Source organism: Nomascus leucogenys, chromosome 13 (genome assembly GCF_006542625.1).
Source record: "Nomascus leucogenys isolate Asia chromosome 13, Asia_NLE_v1, whole genome shotgun sequence".
Lineage (NCBI taxonomy): Eukaryota > Metazoa > Chordata > Mammalia > Primates > Hylobatidae > Nomascus > Nomascus leucogenys.
In genome coordinates this window covers 106,609,780-106,631,140 of record NC_044393.1, presented here as the reverse complement: position 1 = coordinate 106,631,140, position 21,361 = coordinate 106,609,780, and the positions used below count along the sequence as shown (strand labels likewise).

The 21,361-nt window shown below is 50.5% G+C and overlaps 1 protein-coding gene across 3 annotated transcripts in view; it reads left to right on the top strand.

Annotated features, from left to right (window-relative positions):
• Positions 1 to 21,361, top strand: part of PTPRN2 (protein tyrosine phosphatase receptor type N2) — a 998,301-nt gene that overhangs the window by 134,433 nt on the left and 842,507 nt on the right. The gene's annotated exons all lie outside the window — the stretch shown is intronic.

Here is a 21,361-nt window from a genome sequence, read left to right as displayed (position 1 = left end):
CATGACCTGGGAGAAAACGGACTTTGATGTTTGATTGTTTTCTGTGTTCATTGGGAGGGAAGAGAAGTCAGGATTACTTTTCCTCTGGTGTGAAAGTCCCTGGACCCTAAACACACCCTGTTGTCCACAGGTGGTGCCGAGTCCCACAAAGGAACCTGGAATCCAGCTGAGTGGGCACGTGCTGCCCGTCACGGCCCTTCATGTCCTGAACATCTGTTGAGAGGAGGTGGGGGTGTCACCTTAATTCAATCTTGGACACCACAGTGACACAAAGTGCGAAGTGCTTTGCCCCTCATCCCCACAGATATGTGGTGTCCCACTGGTCTCCTAACCACCCAACGCCGTTGCTCCTGACCATTGGAAATGCTGGTGGGGCTGGAGCACCTGGACAGTCCAGTCTCGTTCTGGTGGCTGGACTGGAGTAGGGTTGCCCTGAAGCCGTCTTAGGCTGGAAATGCCCCCAGCAGCAGCGCCAGGGGAACTCTCACTGGGTGCCCTGGGAGCCCTGGGGAACACTTGTCAGTTCAGCTCTGACCTCAAGGTGGGACTGCCCCATGCCCGTGGCCCGGGAGTGGGGGCTGCAGGAGGAGCCCCTCATGCTGAGGCCCTCCCTCTGAGGGGCTCCCCTGGGGGCCTCAAATTCAGCATCAGGCACCAGTGAAGACTCAGCTCCTCTGGAGGGGACCCCCCCCGCCCCACCCTCCTTCCCTGCAGCGCTGCCCAGGCCTGGGTCTGTGGAGACTTCTGTTTGCCTCTGGCCTGATGAAAGCAGCGTAGAAACCAGCCTCCCTCCTCCTCCCCAGATCTCTTCTCTTTTTGGGGGGTTTTCATGCTAACCTACTGTTTTCTCTAAGAAGCAATACATGGCTATTATGAAACATTTAGAAAATGTATAATAAATAATAAAATAATGTTACCATTCTGATTTATATCCTTTCAAGTCCACTTCTCTCTCTGTTCTAAGGACGATTCTCAGACACCCAGCCTGCTTCTGTGTCTGGGCCACTCTGCTGGGGGCGTGTTGTTGCCGACCTGGCCTGTGGCCTTCCCTGTGAGATTCATCCTGGGAGTGGTCCCAGAAAGCAGCCCTGGTGGTGGAGTGGCTGGAGTGGGGCACTCCGTGCTGGCCTTGGCTTCACCCTCAGCAGTGAGGCCCTCTTGCTGCCCTCCTGAGTTGGCACCTGGCCTGGCCCAGCATCCTCGGGCCGACGATGGTGCCGGGCTGAGGGCCTGTGTCCTGCTGGCATTTGCCCTGTGCCGTGTGGCCGGGTAGCATGGCCAGGAGCCAGGGTGGGGCAAGACCGTAGCTCGTCATTTCCAACCCTCCGAGGCCCCTTTGTGGATGGCAGCAGGGGCTTCAGCGCTGCCCCCACTCTCGGCTCTGCTGGTGCTCGTGCCCCGACACCTGCGCAGACAGGCCAGCTCCCTGGCTACGGGGCAGCCTTCATCTTCACTGCTCGCTTGGCTAACAGCTTGATGCAGCCCACCACTGGCCCAGGCCTTGGAGGGATGTTTGCTTTCCAGGGGCCTGGCAGGACGCAAGGCAGGCCGGGTACCCGTGCAGGTGGCTTTGTTCCCTGGAGAGGTGGGGAAGAGGTTTCTGGCAGTGGGAGCAAGCTGGGCGGGTCGGCCTCATCCGGCTGCATGGGCAGCATCTGTGTGGCTGAGCCACGGGGCTCCCTGGGGCCCTGCTGCTTCTGGGCTGCCCAGCTGGGCAGGTGGTGCTGCCCTGGCCTTGGTCCGTCAGGGCCTAATTATGGAGACGGGTCTTGTGCTCTATAGTAGTTATTAGCTGCCTTCCTCTTTTTTTGATGCCAAAGAATTCCATTTGGGGAATTTATACAGCCAATTAGGTATTTAGCTCAAGGCAATTAATAGCTGGAATGCAAGCATTAGCTAAAACCTAAATTGGAATTCATACATCCACACTTTTGCTTAACGGTGGAGGCTGCAGGGAGGCACTGAGTGTTGTCTGGGGAGCTAGGAGAGACCAGCCGGGCCCAGAGAGGAACTCCAGATTGGCTGTGGATTCATGGCTCTGTCCTTGCTTGGGAAGGAATGTTTCAGTGTTTCGGGGCAAAATTTTAAAATCTGTTTGACAATCAGAGGCCATCCTGGTCCTGCCTGGAGCTGCTGTCGGCCTGCCCCACCTGGTATCCTAGCTGTGTCCTTACTGGGCATGTAGGTCACCGCCTTCGTCTCTTTCAAAGCCACCCATGGGCTTCTGGTCATATTGGGGTGACCCTCGAAAGTGACGGAAGCCGTGAGGCCATGAGAACAGGAGCTGTGAGGCTGCAGGCTGGCCCTGTCTTCAGTCCACAGAAGCCCGATTTGAGGTGGGTTCCAGATGTCGTGGGTGCCCTGGACAGGTGGCCGTGTGACAGCCCAGCTTGCCTGATGGTGGACAGAGGCTGGGGCTGCTGTGGGGCTGGGCTTCTCCCCAGACAGGGAGCAGTGGAGAATTCTCACCAAAAATCCAGATAGATGAAACCAAACAACAAAACTTACTGCTTTTCTCATCAACTGGTGATCTCTGAGGAAATTAGACCAGGGACCACCGGATTTTCAGGCTGCTCCATGTGTCCATGGCAGCCCAGGCAGGGTCCAGGTGGGGTCTGCCCGCCAGGGGTGGCTGTGGCTCGGGTGGTCTCTGTGTGTCCATGGCAGCCCAGGCAGAGTCCGGGTGGGGTCTGCCCACTGTGGGTGGCTGTGGCTTGGGTGGGTCTCCGTGTGTCCATGGCAGAGTCCGGGTGGGGTCTGCCCGCCGGGGGCAGCTGTGGCTCGGGTGGGGCTCCAGCGCTCATGGCAGACTCCATCGTGAGTGGGCCCAGCATGGTCTGACCACAGCAACACCTCGTACTGGCTTGGGAATTTCCACATTAAAATATAGTTGAAAGTATTCAATTTAATGTAAAATTAAAATGTACCTTTCTCTTACCTATAGCTAATAGATCGGGGGTAATTTTTCTTGGTCTCTCTTGCATTCAGGCACACATCCACCCCATAAACAGTCCCTCAACCTCTTAAGTGGTTTGCAAGGACAGACCGTGCCTGGGAAGACCTGGGGTGAGCTGGGAATCCGGACTCCGGGAGACCGTGTGGTGGTGGGCTGGGTGGGGCAGGAGCCTGGGGTGCTGGGGCGCCAGGGTTTACCTGCCCACACTGAGTGTCCTGGGTTCTCACGTGTCCTGAGTTCTCACATGGGGTGATCCGAGGGCTGACCTGGAGGCTTCCGAGCGCTGACATGATCTTGCCAGTGCTCACTGATGATGCGTCTGCTGCCCTGTGGCTCATGGGAACAGGAAGAGGTGGGAGCGGGAGCCATCTGGGGCAGAGGAGGGACAGGCTGACTTGGAGCAGAGCGGCCTCTCAGGGTCTCCTGGCCCCACCAGGGAGCACAGACCCCAAGATGCGGCAGGAAGCTGTTCCCCCGATGAGCAGCGGGCGGCCGTCTGCGTTCAGCCGTGCACCTTTGCCCACCCATTGTTGGAGGACGGCCCCGTTATGGACTGGGGCAGAGGCGTGGGGTGGATGGAGATTAGGGCCAGATGAACCTGAAGGCCCTCCAGAGCCTCTGACCTGTTCCCGAGAGGCCGCGTGGTCACTGGTCCGGCTCAGGCTTTGCCAAGGAGCCTCCTTCGGGTTTTTGGTGCCTGCACTCAGGGACTGCGCCACCTGCAGAGGAGGCTGCTGTGCAGTGAAGAGTGTGGTGGAAGCTCCTTGTCTGGGTTGCAGATGGGGGGATTTAATTAGGGGAGGGCTCCAGGGTGAGGACAGTCAGGGCAGAGGTGAGCAGGTGGGGACACTTGGCTCTTCCTTTGGTGGTGAGAACAAGCTCAGGGCTGAGCCAGCCACACAAGGCTTCAGGCTGTGCAGATGAGGAAGGGCTGGCCAGCCTCGGGGACAGGGCAGTGGGGCTGAGGGGCTGTGTCCTAGGGCCTGCCCCCTCTGGAGACAAAGCCCTGACACTGTGGGATGCCTGGGAGAAGGCTCTTGCCCAGCGAGGGTGAAGGGCATCCAGCTCTCCCCAGCCCCCCTGGCCAAGCTCAGCTCAGGCCCTTTCGGGGAGAAGTCACGGTGGCAGGTCTCACGATCCACCCGCTGTGGTGGGCTTGCTACTGTGCAGAGGGCTGTGGTCTGGCATGGTGCCTACCCTGGGTGTGGCTGCATTTTCGAGAGGATGCAGGGGGAGAATTGTTGATGAAAGAGAGCAGGCCCTGAGCAATGAACTTGGGGTATAAGCTGCACAGCAGTGAAGGGACACTGGGGGCTTTCTTAGGATCCCTAAAATGGCAGTAGGAGAGGACTTGGCTTCTGTGCACATGACGCAGGCCCTGTGGGTCTTGGGGTCTGTGAGGAGCATTGAGGACGAGGAAAGTGAGACAGGCTGGGGCCATCTCGGTTGGATTCCATAGGAAAGGCCGCAGACAGGTTTCCTGAGACCTTCTGGCGAGCAGCTGCATGGTCTGAGGCTGTCACTTGTTTTTCATTTTAGGCTCACCCTGGGTCTAGTGGGGTCTTGGTGCTGTGTCTAAGCTGCTCTAACAGAGTTTTGGCCTGGGACTCTGAGGCTTGGCCTCTTCTCACACAGGTGGTAGAGAGATTTCTGCCCCCAGCCGGGAGGGCAGCATCAGGTTTATCAAACTGACGTTTGCAGCAGGTATGGAGATTTTGAGTGAAGTCAAGTCAGGTTTTCAGGGAGAAATAAACACTGGCCGTGGGTGGGAACTTGGGGGCACAGTGGGGCTGCAACAGGGGAGGAGGCAGCTGGGCACTGGGGCTCACGGCCGGCTGGGGCTCACCTCAGCTTCCCGAGCACAGTCTGCGACGGCACCGGCGTAGCCTGGCCTCTCCAGGACCTGTTGGGAGGTGACGGTGGACAAGCCTGTGAACACTCCACTCTTGGTGGAGCCGGGCGAGGCTGCCGGAGGGGAGCTGGGCTGCAGCGTCCCTGGGGCAGGTGCCTGTCTCCCTGCCCGGTGGAGGGGTGCGTGGCAGTGCCCACAGGCCCCCTCCCTTCTCTAGCACCTCCCTGTGCAGTGGGAGAGGGCAGGACCCTGAACAGGGCCCTCCTGAGAGGAGGTGAAGGTGCTGCTGGAATGACACCCAGAGACAGGTGTGAGCCCGGACACCCAGGACTTGGGGTAGGCCAGAGATGGGTGTGAGCCGGGGCACCCAGGACTTAGGGTAGGGTGCCACATGGGAGCAGCTCTGCCCCTGGCCATCCCAGGCAGCCCTGTTGCTGGTGGCCAACAGTCCACTCTGACCCCGTCACCCGGACAAGGACCCCCAGAGCCTCACAGGATAGAGGAAGCTCCTGTGTGATCCACCTGACGGCTGCAGGCCTTGGAACCCTCCCTGCTGAGTCTTACTTTTAGGAAGGGGTCTTGTCGGCGCCCCTGGTAGGAGTAGGTGGCTCCCCCAGGTGGGGACAAACAGCTCGCACGCTTGGCAGGAAGATTTGCTCCACACCGCTCCCCCTATCGGGAGGATTCGCCCCAGGCCGCTCCTCCCACTTCCTCCCCTCCCTGAGGCATCCTGGTAGCCAGGGCAGCCCAGGATTCAACCTAAGAGCTGCATAGTGTGACTGACCGGGCGGTGGGCAGCCCCCAACTCTTACAGACTTGTCAGTGGGAAAAAAACCTCGTCAATTCTCCGCTGATTCATTTTAGCCTTTACCCAGAAGTCAAGTTTGTCTGTTGATTTGATATAAACCTATCCTTGGATTTCCAGCAACTCTGGCAAGAGGTGGCGACTTTGGAGCCTTCTGTGCCTTCGGGGAGAAGACGTGCCTGGCGCTGCCCTGGAGCCACGGCAGCCCCTGGGCTGAGCCACGGAACATGGGCTTGGAGCGTGCTCTGCAGCCTCCGCTCCTGCCTCTGCCCACAAAGATCCTCTCGCCCAGTGACCTGTGGCCACCTAGTGGGAACAAGACGTTTGCAATGTGCTTGTTGACTAGGTTGAGAGGCATTCTGGCTTAAAGGGAACAAAAAAGGTTTTTTTTTTTTTTAAATATTTATTTGTGTTCCTGAAAAGGCTTCTGCCTGCTTTAGTACCGTCTTTCTAGGCCAAAGACTATGCTGTAGATTTATAAATATTTCTTTTAACTCACTAATGTGCTCATTTGCTTGGAGGCGCTGTCCTCCTCTTGTCGTCATAAGGCAAGAATGGTGGCAGGAGATAAAATCTGTTTTAACTTCTCCAAAAATGGAAACGTGTCATTTTATTTTCTGACAAAAAAGGAAACATACATTCCCTTCTGTGCCTTTTTCATACACATGTTTCCTGTAACTAGAATTAAAGCACACAGGAGAAAAGAAAGCAGGCAGAACGCTGCACCGCTGGGTGGTGCAGAAAGGTACAAGCCACAAAATCAGAATCACCTCCTTCGGGTCCTAAAGCCCCAAAATGATCATGGTGAAGAACATTCGGGTAAATGTCTGTTGAGATGCTTTTCTGGGTGCACACATAACAAAAATGGAATCCTGTAGTTCTGCAAATTTTTCTTATCACTTACCAAATCTCTTACTCCTGAATGTTGAGTGGACTTCCACTGTTGAATACTGATATGTAGCATCCATGGCATGCAGGTGCCATTATCTGTGAACCAGCCCTCTAGTGGAGACAATGTAGGTTGCAATGTTTCTTCATCATGCAGATGATAACCATGAATAGGTAACTGGTCACATTCAGCTCTCGTACGTTTGCACATAGAGAATGCCATGCATTTCAGGGTTCTCAGGCTCAGCTTCTTTATACATTGTATGATGACATTCTTAGCTCATCTTTGCTCTCAGATTTTTAAACATGTCAGGTAATCAGAGAATGATTTCCTTGCTGCCACCACCACCACTGCCATGACAATCATTATCACCATCACCACCACTGCCACCACCATCACTATCACCACCACTGCCACCACCATCACTATTACCACCACTGCCATCACCATCACTATCACCATCACCACCACTGCCACCACCATCACTATCACCACCACTGCCACCACCATCACTGTCACCACCGCTGCCACCACCATCACTATCACCACCACTGCCACCACCATCACTATTACCACCACTGCCACCATTGCCATCATCATCACCACTACTGCCACCACCATCACTATCACCACCACTGCCATCACCATCACCATCACTATCACCATCACCACCACTGCCACCACCATCACTATCACCACCACTGCCACCACCCATCACTATCACCACCACTGCCATCACCATCACTATCACCATCCACCACCACTGCCACCACCATCACTATTACCACCACTGCCACCATTGCCATCCACCATCCACCCACCACTGCCACCACCATCACTATCACCACCACTGCCACCACCATCACTATCACCACCACTGCCATCACCATCACCACCACTGCCACCACCATCACTATCACCACCACTGCCACCACCATCACTATCACCACCACTGCCACCACCATCACCATCACCACCACTGCCATCACCATCACCATCACCACCACTGCCACCACCATCACCATCACCACCACTGCCACCACCATCACTATCACCACCACTGCCACCACCACCATCACCACCACTGCCACCACCATCACCATCACCACCACCACCACTGCCACCACCATCACTATCACCACCACCACCACTGCCACCACCATCACTATCACCACCACCACCACTGCCACCACCATCACTATCACCACCACCACCACTGCCACCACCATCACTATCACCACTGCCACCACCATCACTATCACCACCACCACCACTGCCATCACCATCACTCACCACCACCACCACTGCCATCACCATCACCACCACTGCCATCACCATCACCATCACCACCACTGCCACCACCATCACCATCACCACCACCACTGCCACCACCATCACCATCACTATCACCACCACTGCCACCACCATCACTATCACCACCACCACTGCCATCACCATCACTATCACCACCACCACCACTGCCATCACCATCACTATCACCATCACCACTACTGCCACCACCATCACCATCACTATCACCACCACTGCCATCGCCATCACTATCACCACCACTGCCATCACCATCACTATCACCATCACTATCACCATCACCACCACTGCCATCACCATCACTATCACCATCACCATCACCATCACCACCACTGCCATCACCATCACTATCACCACCACCACCACTGCCGTCACCATCACTATCACCATCACTATCACCATCACCACCACTGCCATCACTATCACTATCACCATCACCACCACTGCCATCACCATCACTATCACCACCACCACCACTGCCATCACCATCACCATCACCACCACTGCCATCACCATCACTATCACCACCACCACCACTGCCACCACCATCACTATCACCACCACTGCCACCACCATCACTATTACCACCACTGCCACCATTGCCATCACCATCACCACCACTGCCACCACCATCACTATCACCACCACTGCCATCACCATCACTATCACCATCACCACCACTGCCACCACCATCACTATCACCACCACTGCCACCACCATCACTATCACCACCACTGCCACCACCATCACTATCACACCACCACCACTGCCTCACCATCACTATCACCATCACTATCACCATCACCACCACTGCCATCACCATCACTGTCACCATCACCACCACTGCCATCACCATCACTATCACCATCACCACCACTGCCACCACCATCACTATCACCACCACCACTGCCATCACCATCACTGTCACCACCACTGCCACCACTGCCATCACCATCACTATCACCACCACCACCACTGCCATTACCATCACTGTCACCACCACTGCCACCACTATCACCATCACCACTACCACCACCACTGATCACCATCACTATCACCACCACTGCCATCACCATCACTATCACCATCACCACCACCACCACTGATCACCATCACCATCACCACCACTGCATGACCATCACTATCACTATCACCATCACCACCACCACCACCACTACCACTGATCACCATCACCACCATTGCCATCACCATTGCTATCACCATTACCACTGCCACCATCACTATCACCAGTACTGCCACCACTGCCATCACCATCACCACCACTGCCATCACCATCACCACCACTGTCATTACCACCCCTATCACTACCACCAGCACCACCATCACTACCACCATCACTACTACCACCGTCACCACCACCACCACCCCATCACTGCCATCACCACCACCATCACTACTACCACCATCACCACTACCACTCCACCATCACCACTATCACTACCATCATCACTGTCACCACCACCTTCACCACCACTGTCACCACCACCTTCACCACCACCTTCACCACCACCACCACCACCACCACCACCACCCCCATCACTGCCATCACCACCACCACCACCACTACCACCATCACCACTACCACCCCTATCACCACCATCACTACTATCCACCTACCACCACTCACCACCACCACCACCCTTCCACCACCACCTTCACCACCACCTTCACCACCACTACCACCATCCCCACCACCACCCCCATCACTGCCATCACCACCACCACCACCACTACCACCATCACCATTACCACCCCTATCACCACCATCATACTATCACTACCATCACCACCACCACCGTCACCACCACTGTCATCATCACCACCTTCACCACCACTACTATCCACCCCATCACCATCACCACCACCACCACTACCACCACCACCGTGTCACTACCACCATCACTACTGCCATCATCACCACGACCACCCCCATCACCAGTATTACCACCATCACCACCACCATTGTTACCACTATCATTATTACCACCACCGCCGCCACTGCCACCACCACCATCATTACCACATCACCATCACCATCACCACCACCACCACTATCACCCCTATTACCATCACTACCATCACCACCATCATCAACACCACACCCATAGCTACTACCACTACCACCATCATCACCACCACCACTGCTGTTACTATCACCACCACCATTACCATCACCACCACTGTTGTTGAAGAAGTCTGCCTGAAGCTGTGCTAGAACCCTACTGCACCAGTCCTGAGATTCCACAGCCACCACAGCCTTTGATTTGAGGCCCGAATGGAATGGACAATCCATCTAGCTTTTGGGAGCTGGACCTGGAGCATTTGGTATCTGAATGTCAAGTCTTTGGAGGGTGTGTTCGAGGTGGTGACTTTGCCTACAAGAAGGCAGCTTTGAATATGAGTCTCTACCTTTATGGGCTGTGGCCACACACCATCTGTTGTTGCAATTGAGTTTGGGAGAAATGTCCACTCAGAAATGAGGACTCATTAGGGTGAGAGGCCAGGAGGTTGTCAGGACCCAGTAAGACTCATGTGAGGATAGAGAAATGAAGATATTTTCTAAGTGATTTAGTACAGTGTGATAGGAAATGCAGATGCCTCAGCATGATGTCACAGAACCCCAAACCAATGCCTCCCTGGGTTTCTCATCAATAAACCAGTCAGCCCCAGGACTCAATATTTCCACATTGCAAAATTATTTCCAAAAGATCTAGCTTCCTTGTGGGCACTACGAGGTGCACCCTGTAAATAAGTCTGGAGCTCCACAGACTGGGCCATCTTGTTGGTCGTTCAGAGACTTGTCTTGCAATCAGTACAAACCGATTTCCATATCTTTACTTTCTATGTCTATGGAAGGTGCATTTAATATGCAATCTTTATATTAATACACACCATGACTTGATATTTAAAAGAAGTACAGATGGTCATGAACTGGTGTTGGCAAGCTTTATCTGTAAAGGACCAAATGATAAATATCTTGGCTTTGAAAGCCACAAAGTTTACTGTTTCCTCCTCCTCATCTTACTCCTCCTCCTCTTCTTCTCTTCCTTCTCCTCCTTTCTTCTCTCTTCCCCACTTCTTCTCTGTCTCTTTCTCCTTTTTCCTACAACCCTTAAAAAATATAAAAACCATTCTTAGCTTAAAGGCCTATGAGCACAAAATATCTGAGACAGGTCTCAGTCAATTTAGAAAGTATTTTGGCAAGGTGAAGGATCGCCCATGATACAGCCTCAGGAAGTCCTGAGACTTCTGCCTGAGGTGGTCGGGGGCTGAGGCATGTGCCCGAGGTGGTCGGGGGCACAGTTTGCTTTTATACATTTTAGAGAGACATGAGATGTCAATGCCATAGGTGTGGGGATAAACCCCAGGTGACTGAGCCTTAGAAGAATGACAGGTCTGTCTTCTTGTCTCAGGCCTCCCTTGAGTTAAGGGGATCTATCCTCGATCTGGCTGTCTAGTGAGGAGGAAGGTAAGAAGATAGACTCACCCAGAGTCTCTGCAGTTTCATATGTAATGTCTGAATTTCAGTTATCAAGAAGCAAGACCAAGACACAAAAACAGATGACAACAGTGTACCCACAGATAGTTATTATACTTGTCACAGTCAAATTTTAAAATAACTGTGATTGATATATTCAAGAAAATAAGGGGTAAGTAGAAAATTTCACCAGAAAAATTGGTTCTATAAACAAAGTAATCAAATGGAAATTCTAGACCTGAATCTAATAACTCAATAGATGGGCATCACAAAACATTGGGTATGAAGGAAGAGCAGATGAGTGAGCTGGAAGAAGGTCCATGGGAAATAACCAGGCAGAGTAACAGATCAAAACTGAGAGAAAGTATAGGACGGAGTGTATGAGGCAGAGGAGATCTGTTGGAAAGGTCTATACATGTAAGTGGAGTCCCAGAAGAGGAGAAGGAAAACAGCTTAGAAACAATGTTTGAGGCGATGAGAGCTATGATTTTTTTCAAACCTGAAGAAAGACGCCAAAGCTTTGATTTTAAAAAATCTATTATATAGCTATTTTAAAGGTAAACAACAGTTGAATATTGGCAGTTTTGTGTAGTTAGTTCAACCTCACAGAATGAACACAAAGAAAACCCTACCTCTGAGCATCACTCTAAAATTAGTAAAAACCAAAGTTTAAGAGAAAATCTGGAAAGCAAGCAGAGAAAAAGCATAGGACATTCATCTCCATTGATGAATTGTTTCACCAGAAACCATGGAGACCAGAAGTGTGATGAACCTCGCATGTGATGGAAGAAAACACCCCATCAACTCAAGTTCTGTACTCCCTGGAAATGTTTCTCAGGTATAAAGATGAAATCAAGACATGTCCAGACAGACAGAACTCAAGAGACTCCATCAACAGATGACTCTTAGGAAAAGACAGAACTCAAGAGACTCCATCAACAGATGACTCTTAGGAAAAGACTGCAGGGGCTTCTGGCAGGAGGAAAGTAAACCCACGTGGAAACCAGGAAACAAGGCAGGCAGGGATAGCAGTGGGAAGTATCAGTGGGTTGGTAAATCAGCACGAATATTGGTGGCACAGAAGGTAAAGGAGTTAGTGTTCTCAGGTTTTGGCATTATCCAGGATGCAATAATACGTGTTACACTAATAAGTCAGGGATCCATGTTCTCTTTTGTGGAAAGAACATATAACATGAGATCTACCCTCTTAACATTTTAAGTGCATGGCACAGTATTGTTGACGACAGCCGTGATCTGTACCGCAGATCTCTAGCACTCGCTCATCCTGCAGAACTAAAACTTGATACCCATTGATTAGCAGCACCCCACCCTGCCCCCACCCAGCCCCTGGAAACCACCATTCTTCTCTCTGGGTCTGTGAATTGCACTATTTTAGATGCCTCATCTAAGTGCAGTCATCAATGTTATCTTTTCTGTGCCTGGATTACTTCACTCAGCTCATGTCTTCCAGGTTCATTTATGCTGTCACTTACAGCAGGATTTTCTTCTTTTTTAAGGCTGAGTAATGTTTCATTGTATAGATATACCACATGTAAAACATCCATCCATCTGTTGATGGACATTTGGGTTGTGGCCACATCTTGGATATTGCAAATAATGCCACAGTGAGTGTGGGAATGCAAGTGTCTCTTTGGAGATCTTGATTTTGACTCTTGGGTAAAAACCCAGAGTGGGGTTGCTGGATCAAATAGTAGTTCTATTTTTAATTTTTTTGAGGAACCTATGTACGATTTTCCATAAGGACCTTTTGTATTCCCACAACAGTATACAGTCTTCACCAATACTCATCTTTTTTTTTTCTGATAATAGGTATCCTAACAAGTGTGATATGATAGCTCATTGTAGTGTTGATTTAGATTTTGCTGGCGATTAGTGATGTTGAGCATTTTTGTTGTATACCTGTAGTCCATTTGTATTTCTTCTTGTGAGAAATGTCTATTTAGGTCCTTTTGCCCGTTTAAAAAATCAGGTTATTTCGTTTTTGGTTATTGGGTTGTAGCAGTTCCTTACACATTTTGGACATTAACCTTTTAAAAAGTTATCTGATTTGCAAGTATTTTATCCTATTCTGTAGATTGCCTTTTCACTGTTGATTGTTTCTTTTGCAGAAACTTTAGTTCGATGTAGTCTCCCTCGTCTGTTTCTGCTTTTGTTGCCTGAGCTTTTGGTGTCATATCCAAAAAATAATTGCTAAGACCAATGTCATGAAGGTTTTTTCTATAGTTTCTTCTAGGAGGTTTACAGGTTCAGGTGTTATGTTTGAGGCATTAATCCATTTTTAGTTGATTTGTGTGTGTGTATGGTATAAGATAACAGTCCAATTTTGTTATTCACATGTGGATGTCCAGTTTTTCTGACACCATTTGGGATGTGATGTGTGTTGCACCATAATAAGTCAAGGACCCATGTTATTATTTCTAGAATAACCACAAAAAGAATAGCTAACAAGCTAAGAAAGGGAATCAATAATAAAAATACTCAATCCAAAAGAAAGCAATAAAGAAGAGATAAAAGGGAGAATAAAACAGATGAGACAAATAAAAAAAAGATAAGACAGTAGATTAGTAATTTCATTGTAAATAAATGAGATAAATATTCCAATCAAAAATTAAAGATTGTCACTAAAAACAAAACCACACTGCTTACAAGGGACCACCTTCAATGTTGAGATATAAAAGGTTGAAACGCTGGAAGAGAATACAGTGAAAACACTAACCTAAAGAAAGCTGGTATATCTAAACTAATATATAAAGTAGATCTTAAGGCAGGAAGCATTTTTTGAGATAAAAAGGGCCATAATAAAAATAAGCGTTGGTCTATCAGGAACACACAGTAATTATAAATTTGATGCACCTGATATAATTTTCAAATATATATAAAGCAAATATTGAGATAATTACAGGAAAGAATAATGCACATTTTTATGCATGTTTGTTTTTATTATTGGTATGTTTGTTGTATCATGTATTTAGAGAGATGTGCTAAAGAAGGTCTGAAGAACAGGATTAACGATCTTGGTCCAATTGACACACTGCAACTATCAAAAGAGAACCTGCATTCTTTTCAAGTGCACATAGCATACATATTGAAAATGACCATCTATTGGACAAAAATGTTTTGATCAGATAAACAAATCTTAACATATTGCTAAAGACTGAAATCATTCGGAGTATTTCTTTGGCCAAAGAAATTAAGCTAAAAACAAATGGAAAAACAATCCCTAGAAATAGCTAAATGTTTGAAAATTAAGCAGTACTCTTCTAAATACCCCACTTGTCAAAGAAGAAATGTCAATAGAAATCTGAAAATATCTTGAACTGAACTATAATAAAAATACAATATTAAACAATTTCGGGAATTTTGGGATCAAGCTAAAGCTATGGTTGGAAATAAATTATAACCTTAAATGCTTTTATTAGAAAAGAAGAAAAGGTGAAAATGACATATGTCTAAAGAATTTAGAAAAAGGACGCAAAATTGAAGTTAAAGAAATATAAGAATGTAATAAAAAGAAGAGAAAAATAATGTAATAGAAAACAAATGTACAATAGAGAGAATGAACAAAACCAATCATTGCTTCTTTAAAAGATGTGAATATACACTTCTGGCAAGGCTGATCAAGAAAAACAGAAGGAAGGACCAACTTACCAATGCCAGGAATGAAAAGTGGACATCGCTATCGATCCATATCATCAGCAGCTTTTGCCTGTAAACTTCAAAATAAAGTGGCAAATGTAGCTATGTATTTTTTTTACCTTGCGATCGAATAATAGCACTCCTAGATACACGTATTCCCAACAGAAATGCAGACTGAGGTATGCAAAAGACATGTACAAGAATGTGCCTAGCAGCTCGGCTCGTATCTGTGGAAGCTGAACATATCTGTCTTTTATGGTCTAGTAATCCTACTCCTGTGAGTACATACCCAATAGAAATGCATCCTTAAATATACAAAAAGGCCTAAGAATGTTCCCAGCAGCTTGATTTATAACAGCTTACAACTGAAATAACTTACACGTCTATCCACAGGGGAATGTAGAAATAACTGTGGGGTGTTCCATACAATTAAATACTACAGAGCAATAAAAAACCACCAGCTACTGTTGTACAGAGCAATACGGGTGACTCTCACAAATGGGATGTTGTGCAAAGAAGCCGGATTCAGGAGAGCAGAGAGTGTGATTCCGTGGACCTACAGTTCAAACAGGCAAAGCTGACGTTCAGCCTGTAATTTAGAATGATGGTGACTGAGAGGATGGGGGCGGGGCTTGTGGGTTATGAATCTATGTCTGGGTGGGTGTGTTCGTTCTGTAAACATTCATTGGGGCGTGGGGCCTCTTCCCCCTTCCTCGTTCCTGTTTTCACTCCAGGTCAGTCACCAGGTGTTTCTTTTGTAGCAGGAGTGTAAGCCGTTCTAGTGAGAGTGAGGTTGTCTCAAGCTCTGTTTTATGGCAGTTGCATCTGTTCAGAGCTGGCCTTGCCTCCTGGAAATCCCGGGCCAGGCTGCGTCTTCAGGCAGCACCAAGCTGTGTACTTCTCACTGGTGCACGCTTTGGAAAGCATAATATCTCAATAAAAAGTTTGTAAAGTGATATTTCTAATAGCTGTTGTTTGTTTGCATAATACTTTAAACATATTCCAGGAGCTTTAAAACATATTATCTTTGCTGATAGTCTCAGAAAACCTTTGCAGGAGGCTGCAGGCATTTAGGTGATGTTTGCCTTCCCTGGTAGAGGTGGGGCCTGTGGCAGAGCTTGCACCCTTGCCCTCCTGAACACTGTCCCAAGACGACACAGAGGTTAAGTTTTCTTGAACAAAACGTTTGAAATCTGCTATCTGAGCTCTGTGTTACAGGACTTCGTCGTTTGTAGTTAGCCCTAGCTTGAGAGGTTTGGGTGCTTGTTCAGGGAACGAGCCTGGGATTCTGGAGCGCCCCGGTGCTTCCGCCCTGGCTCAAGTTCCCGCCGCTCCTCATGAGTCACTGTGTGTGGTTCCCCTGAGGATCTGGGGAGCACCTGTGATGTCTCCCTGACCGTGTCATGTTTCTCTTCTCCCTCACACGTCATTAAAGGTCCAGCGGGGACTCTGAGTCCTTCCCTCCCTGCCCTGGACAAGGCATCCTGTGAGTCAGCCAGAATATTCCGTAGTCCTGGCTGCAGTGATTGGCTCAGGAGGGGTCATGTGACCAAAGTGGATCCTGTTAGAGTGGATTGGACTCTGAGGATGCTGGACAAGGCTGCATTTCTGCTCAGGTGGGCAGGACAGCAGGTGGGCTTGTCACTGCTGGCACTTGAGGGCTGGTGTTGGTGTCTAGCAGGCAGGTCAGAGAGAGGGATGAGCAGGTCCTGGATAACATGATGGAGCACTGAGACACAGCTTCCCCCGGCACCAGCCTGTCCCTCGGGTGGGTGGCTGTGAGCCAGTGTGTGCCCAGTGTGTGCCCGGTGTGTGCCCAATGTGAGCCAGTGTGTCCTGGTGTGTGCCCAGTGCAAGCCAGTGTGAGGCAGTGTGTGGCCAGTGTGAGCCAGCGTGTGGCCAGTATGTGCCTAGTGTGAGCCAGTGTGTGCTCGATGTGAGCCAGTGTGCCTGGTGTCTGGTGTAAGCCCAGTGTAAGCCAGTGTGTGCCCATTGTGAGCCCAGTGTGAGCCCGGTGTGAGCCCAGTGTGTGCCCATTGTGAGCCCAGTGTAGTGTGTGCCCAGTGTGAGCCCAGTGTGAGCCAGTGTGAGCCTGGTGTGAGCCAGTGTGAGCCCAGTGTATATCCAGTGTAAGCCAGTGTGTGCCCAGTGTGAGCCGGTGTGAGCCAGTGTGAGCCTGGTGTGAGCCAGTGTGTGCCTAGTGTATATCCAGTGTAAGCCAGTGTGTGCCCAGTGTAAGCCAGTGTTAGCCTGGTGTGAGCCAGTGTGTGCCCAGTGTATATCCAGTGTAAGCCAGTGTGTGCCCAGTGTGAGCCCGGTGTGAGCCAGTGTGAGCCTGGTGTGAGCCAGTGTGAGCCCAGTGTATATCCAGTGTAAGCCAGTGTGAGCCCAGTGTAGTGTGTGCCCAGTGTGAGCCCAGTGTAGTGTGAGCCCAGTGTGAGCCCAGTGTAGTGTGAGCCCAGTGTGAGCCAGTGTGAGCCTGGTGTGAGCCAGTGTGAGCCAGTGTGAGCCCAGTGTATATCCAGTGTAAGCCAGTGTGTGCCCAGTGTGAGCCCGGTGTGAGGCAGTGTGTGCCTGGTGTGTGCCTGGGGCTCAAGCTGGCTGGGATCTTTGATCTGTCACTGAAAACATTCAGATAAGAATTTGGTTCTGATTTGCTTGGAATCACACAGTGATGAATTTGAACTTGCTTTCCTCAGTCGAAGCTCTTTGCATTTGTCATGTTCTGGGGTCTTGGGTGGTCCTCGTTAGCCAGTTCCCCCAGGGGCTTATTGGAGTCAATCATGTCTGCTCTGGTTCCACGGCCAGTGATGTCTGCTCTGGTTCTGCTCAAACATATCTGCTCTGGTTCCACGGCCAGACACAGCCAGGGTCAGATGGCCACTGCCTGGGGGTCTCCATCCAGAGACCATTCTGAGAGTGTGGGGGCCTCTTCCTGCTTCCTCACTCCTGTTTTCACTCCAGGCCAGTCACCCGGTGTTTCTCTCGTAGTGGGGGTGAGCTGGGTTCAAGCTGTCATGGGAGTTGTGTCCATGCTGAGCTGGCCTTGCTTCCTGGAAATCCCAGGCTGGGTTGCGGCTTCTTGCAGTGACACAGTGTCGGCCCCACAAGGCACCGAGTGGGCTTTACGGCTTCATTGATCCTGCAGCCGTGCTGCGTCTCTTGTGGTGGAGACACCACCAAACATTCTCTGTCAATTAGGACAAGAAGCAATGCACTCCCATGCAGTGATCTTGGCTCTGAGTGGGAATCCACGGGGAGGGCGCACCGCGCTGAGCCGTGCGAGGCCCCACAAACCACAGAGCACTTCTGGGAACATGCCCAGGGTCCACAAACCCCGGAGCATTTCTGTGAATGTGCCTGGGGTGGTTTTCACCTTCACCATAGACTTCCCACAAGTGGTACTGACTTCCGGGTCTACGAGGCCCCTCTGCCTGTGAGTGCCAGCGGGCTGCTGTCCCTCACCTCATCCCATGCTGAGTTTGCTGCACTCTTGAGCCCACTTTCAATTCAGTTGGATTCTCCTGCTGCTTGGGATCTTTACAAAGCATTGTTGTTTAAGAAAACTTCATGTCCCAGCTGGGCGTGGTGGCTCACACCTGTAATCTCAGCACTTTGGGAGGCTGAGGCAGGCGGATCACAAGGTCAGGAGTTCGAGACCAGCCTGGCCAACATGGTGAAACCCCATCTCTACTAAAAATACAAAAATTAGCTGGGCGTGGCAGCGTGCACCTGTAATCCCAACTACTCAGGAGGCTGAGGAAGGAGAATTGCTTAAACCCAGGAGGCAGAAGTTGCAGTGAGCCAAGATTGTGCCATTGCACTCCAGCCTGGGTGACAGAGCAAGACTCCATCTCAAAAAAAAAAAAAAAAAGAAAAGAAATGAAAAAAAAAAAAAGAACTGTTCATGTCCCACAAGTACGGCTATGCACATCTTCCTTTTAAATGATCACTTTTGTTTGGAGATTTGGACTTGACATTTCAGACCCCCTTAGCTCACCATCCATGGCCTATTATGGAAACCCACTCCTGCATCCATCTGTATTCAGATTGCATTTAATAAAAAAGCCGTGAATTAGTGAAAAACCAGAAACTGAGTTGAGCCCATCTTCCCATATGCTTGCCTGCTGGCGGTCTGGAGCCGAGTTCTTTCCTCTCAGACAGGGCTCTGCTGTTGGGATGGCCATGTGCTTGAGTGGAGGGTGGCAGGAGGGAGGTGGGACCAGGCCAGGCTCTCCCAGGCCGGGAATGAGGGAGCTAGCACATCACCAGTGGGGCTAAGGGTTTGTGGAAGCTGCAGTGGGGACCCAGCATTGGGCTGATGGTCCGCGGGAAGGGGGCAGAGATGGTGGTGGAGCTGGGTGGTGCAGAGAGCGCCTGATGGTGGGAAGGTCCTGGAGAAGGGATGCTGAGCTCTGAGCTGCAGGAGGAGCAGCTGCTAAGGACTAGCGCCGAGAGCCCAGCACGACCTTCCTGAGGTTTCCTTTGTGCCGGCTGTGGATCTGCTGGAACGTGCTTCCACTCTGGTTGAACGTGTTCTTCCCTGGAGATGTGGGGGAGCTCCTGCTGTGGAGAGAGGTCTCAGATGCCGCCTCCCAGTGCTCTCAGCTTCAGGAGCCCCTCGACTGGGCGACAGCCCCACCCTGCCCCTGCATGGGTAGGGCACCTCCGAAACACACTGGTTGGATCCGGAAGCATGTTCTTAGTACAGAGCAGTTAGATGAGAATATTATGGTTTAGCAAGCGAGACAGCCAGTGCTAGGAGTCCAAAGCCTTGGTCTCAGTTCAGGCTTGACCACCAACTCGTCACGTGCCCACAGGTTGATGTCGCTGGCTCAGTTGAACTTGTAAATCCTCCCGCACCCTGTTTTTCTTGCAGTAAGGCTGTCCCGGCACCAGGGTGCAGCTGGGATGCTCTCAGGACGATCTGCATGAGGGTAGCTGCTTTTGTAATTTCAATTGCCATAAAAAATAGCTGTCTTTATTGGAAAAGACCCTGAAAGAAGCGAGTAAGTAACATACAGACACAGTGACTGAACTTCCCCATCAGAACCAGGAAGGAACTCTGTCACTGAACTGTGACTGCCTCTGTTAGATCTTGTTCACTGCCCAGCCCTCTTGGATCACTGAGTAAAAATGACCCGACTGTGTGAAACAGAGGCCTGGTCGGGTAACGGTGACTCTGTGACGGATACCTTGCAGCTACTAAAATTATACTTCTGAGTTTCTTAAGAACATAAGAAAATTCTGGTGGAATAATGTTAAATGACAAAGGCAGCTGTAAAAGTGTCCCAATACTATGATCTCAACCATGGAGAGAAACAGAGCCAATGCCAGCAGCCGTTCCCTCGGATCGGTGGGTTACAGATAATTTTAGTTTTCTCCTTTGCAGTTTCTGTGCAGTGGCACACGTCGTTTAAAAGAACAACCCGGTGACTTTCCCTAAGGGCTCCCCTGAGGGTCTCGCTGCCGCCCTCGTCTTCTGAGCCACCAAGAACCACCACGTCCGACGCCGCTGTGCCTTCACCACCTCATGTTTTATTACTGTTAAAAATGAATGTTTTCCCATTTTGGGATGAAAGAGAGTGCTCCAGCTCCCCTGTCCTCTTACAGCAGTGAGTTTCATTCGTGGCCACCGTGTAAAGACACTCGGATTGGCTTGTTGGTTTCATCACACCTTCTTTAAACACTTGGTGACAGGCTAAGAGAACCCCTGAAATTTGGAAGTCCTCGGCGGAGTTAGGTACGCAGGCCTCGGCGAGGCTGGACTCAGACTCCGCGTCTTTCCTGGCAGTGCATCAGCAGGACTCTCAGCCTATTGTTTTGGGTTCTTGGCAGCAATGAACATGCTTGTTTTTGTCTTAAGGCCTCAAGTGATGGCCACATGATGGAGGGTCCCCTCCTATACTGACAGTCACCTGATGGTGGATGGTAGTTATAACTACAGAATGCCTTCTGCGAAACACCTGGGCCTCAGACCTGGTGAGCTGGCGTGGGAGATTAGGCTGATGGTGAATGCCTGTGGGCCCCGAGGCCCCCGGATCTTCTCCAGGGTGCGGCACATGCCTGGCCACTGGGGCCAGGCAGCAGCATCGTGCTTGACTCTGCTCTCAGGGCCGCGCTCTGCGGGCGTCTCAGTCCCCTGTTCAAAGAGCATTTCCTGACCACTGGGCATTACACGTGCTGGCGTGTGTGTGAGCCTGTTCCATACGCACATGTAATTTGTTTGAATGTGGCCAGAGACAGGTTAATAGAGGAATCGGGAGAGTCAGTTCTTTCACTAATCTTTATCTCCGGTGGTCACAGACGTCCCTGTTTTTGTGTGAAGTGATGTTCACTCAGCCACCTGGAGCTAGTGTGTTATAATCAGACTT